At 46.7% G+C, this 3,411-nt stretch overlaps 1 protein-coding gene across 2 annotated transcripts in view; it reads right to left on the bottom strand.

Moving 5' to 3' along the window:
* The window catches only part of LOC111721719 (N-acetyltransferase 8-like), a 26,052-nt gene extending 22,804 nt beyond the window's left edge, over positions 1-3,248 (bottom strand). The window contains exon 1 of one of the 2 annotated variants that reach the window (XR_002774260.1): positions 3,132-3,248. The gene's annotated coding sequence lies outside the window, so the exon portion shown is untranslated. The remainder of the gene's footprint in view (positions 1-3,131) is intronic. The other variant, XM_023515299.1, reaches the window with a different exon arrangement.
* Positions 3,249-3,411: the final 163 nt, after the last annotated feature.

Below are 3,411 nucleotides of genomic sequence, written 5' to 3'. Positions count from 1 at the left end.
ATGTCACTGGCCCCGATTCTTCCCCATGACACGCCCACCCCTTTGCTATGTGACTTTGCAGCTCCGTTCAGTACAGAGCCAGGTGTCAGCAGATGGGACACCTGCAGGGACTTCAAAATGAAGTTGCTCGTTTCTGGTTTTGCTCCTCTGCAATTACCTTAAAACCATGCCTAAGACAACCTTCGGGAAAAGAAGATAGCTGGCACCCTGTCACTGAGCCAATGCCATGGGGTTACCATAGGGTTGGCTCAGCCATCTGGGACCAGAGGAGCTGCCCAGCCAAGCCCAACCCATATTGCTGGTCCATAGGCTCATGAGTTAAAGCAAAGTTCACTATTATTTTCTGGTATTTTCCTATGCAACACTATCATGGCACTGGAAAATAAAACAGAGGTGACCCAAAAGACTGAATGAACCATTACCCCATATGCCACCTCACCTCCAGACAAGTGGGACTCGGATATGAATGACCAATGAGCTTTTATTGTGTCGGCACTGAAATGTCAGCATTTGCTTATTACTACAGCACTGAGGATCGTCTCTTGGGTAACAGATGAGGAAAGTGTTCACCAGACCCTGTCTCAGCAGAAGGGAGGTGGTAGATGAAATGAACTTCCTGAAGATCCACTAGCCTCGCACTCAAGCTGGGGGAAAACTGTCTTGTCTTCTGGAAGCCCATGTCCTGCAGAAAGGGTAGGGGGAACAGCACAGTGGTAGTTATAAAGGTAATTTCATGGTAGCCCTGCTCCCAGGCGAACTGGAAGAAAGTGCTGACCAGGGCTTTTGCTATCCCCTGACGCCGGTGCTCAGAGTCCACATAAAGGCGAGCCATGTACAACTGCTTCTTCTCCAAGGTGAAATTGGAATAGGCAGAGCTCCTATTGTGCCAACCACCTTCTTTTCAGACTCAGCCACCCAGAAACTGGATCCAGGTTTACTTAGGTAGGATGTGGTGATGTCGACCATGTCTGTACTCAAAGCCACGTGTTCATAATTTCTCCAGGGATGTCCGGCAAGGAACCACAGGACAAGGAGGAAGGCAAGGCAGAACATGAGAGCTGGGAGGCAGGAGTCAGAGACCAGGAGTAGGGCAAAGTGCCCCCCAAGTAAGAGCACGAGGGTTCGGGGAAGCTTCAGTGCATGGCAGCATGTGGCGATAGTGTTCTCAGCCTTCCCCTGGGAGAGCAAGCCCACGGCCCACTGGTGGTCGCTGTCTTGGTATTTGCGGATGAAATAAGGAGCCATGGCGAGACTTTTTCGTCTGAAATCTTAAGGTTCAGAAGAAAGAGCCGGGGGTTCCTGCATGCCTTCCCAGCAGCCCTGTGAAGACAGAGAAATCCAGGTAAGTGCCCCATGGCTTGTGGCCTCATAGGAATAAGGAGACTCTGCTCAAGGGTATGTGTTTCTGCTTTTGCTCGTGAGGTAACAGGCCACCTCCACTGGGAAAAGTAAGCTCTGGCTGGGCATGGTGATTCATGCTTGTGATCTTAGCACTCTTAAAGGCTGAGACAGTAGGATCACTTGAGCTCACGAGTTTGAGATGAGCTCAAGCAAGAGTGAAATCCCATTTCTATTAAATATAGAAAAATTAGCCAGTCATTGTGGCAGGCACCTGCAGTCCTAACTACTTGAGAGCCTGAAGCAAGAGGCTCTCTTGAGCCCAGGAGTTTGAGGTTGCTGTGAGCTATGCTGCCACGGCACTCTACCAGGGCAACAGAGTAGACTCTGTCTAAAAACAATAACTAAATTAAAAATAACACAAGGTGCTCAAAAGAGGAAAGATAAAGGGCCAATAAGCCTATGAAAAAGTGCTTGATATCACTAATCATCAGCACAATGCAAATTAAAACCACAATGAGATAGCTCCTTGCCCCAGCTAAAATGGCATTTATTTAAAAGTTCAAGACAATAGATTTTGGCATTGATGCAGAGAGAAAGGAACACTTATACACTGTTGGTGAGACAGCAAATTAGTACAACCTCTGTGAGAAACAGTGTAGAGATTCTTCAAAGAATTATAAGTAGACCCACCATTAATCCACAATCCCACTACAGGTATGTACCCAAAGGATACCTTCATGTGAGTGTACGTTAAAACACAATTCACACCTGCAAAGAGGTGGAATTATCCCCAGTGCCCATCAATTCATGAGTGGATTAATAAAATGTGTATATGTATACCATGAAGTATTACTCAACCATTAAAAATGTCAGTTAATACCTTTTCTAACAATCTGGATGGAACTGGAGACCATTCTCTAAGTGAAATATCTCAAGAATGGAAAAAAAAACACCACTTGTACTCGCCATTAAATTGGAATAACTGATGAGCACTTGTGCACAGAGAGAAGTAAAACTCAGTAGAACTCAACTAGGGAGGAAGGGTGAGGTGGGACAAGAAATAAACGAATCTAATAGGTACTATGAACACTATTTGGGTAATGGACACACCTAGAGCCAGGACTCAAGAATTACAAAAATGATTCATGTAATGTAACATTTGTAACCTCCTTAATATTTTGAAATTTAAAAACAATGAAAATGGCCTCTGTAATTCTAGCACTGAGAGGGTGGACTGCTCGAGCGCAAGACTTCAAGACTAGCCCCAGCAAGAGCGAGACCCTGTCTCTACCAAAAATAGAAAAAACTAGCTGGGCATCATGGTGGGGGCCTATAGTCCCAGCTACTTGGGAGGCTGAGGCAAGAGGATCTCTTTAGCCCAAGAGTTGTGAGGTTGCTGGGAGCTATGATGATACATATGTTTAGAATAAGGTTAAATAAAACCTGCCTTCTGTGGTGTATTTGAGAATTTAGTCAGTCCTATAAAGCAGTGATGTATATAGTACCTTCACCTATAACCCTTCTCCCTCTTTCTGGCTCTCTCAGCTATTGGTGCATGGATTATGGCAGCCAGACCACATGTCCCCCATCTTCCAACCCTCTCTGGGGACTGTACATTGCAGAAATCCTGTGTCCCCAAGCACATGATTTGGAAAAGGCTCTTTCTCCCTTGCTTGCAAACTTTTCCGTTGCTGAGATAGCAAATGAGGCAAGCACCAAGCATGGCCCAGCCTCCAGATCCTGAGGCAGGTCCAACTCAGAGCAGTGATTTTCCACCCACACCCCGTCACCTGCCACACAAGAGCCTTGAGTGTCCAACGCAGCCTCAGCCCTCAGCCTGTGCTGGCATCCAGGAGAGGTCTTATGCAAGCAATGTTGTCACCTCTGGAGACAAGCCTGGGTGTTCAGTCCCCTCATTGGCTGCCTCCTGGATATTTGATAATCATAAACCACAGGGTCAAAGAGCTGTTTGACTCCCTAGGGAGCTCCATGTTCATGTCCCTTTTGTGGTCACGGACAAATGAGCCAGGAGTGGGAGACCCAGGGAACAGCTGAGGTGCTCACCCTCCT

The sequence above is a fragment of the Otolemur garnettii genome, unplaced genomic scaffold, assembly GCF_000181295.1.
Source record: "Otolemur garnettii isolate 467f Iridium unplaced genomic scaffold, OtoGar3 scaffold00068, whole genome shotgun sequence".
Taxonomy (NCBI): domain Eukaryota; kingdom Metazoa; phylum Chordata; class Mammalia; order Primates; family Galagidae; genus Otolemur; species Otolemur garnettii.
The sequence above is the reverse complement of the archived record's forward strand: the minus strand, read 5'-3'. Positions and strand labels throughout refer to the sequence as shown.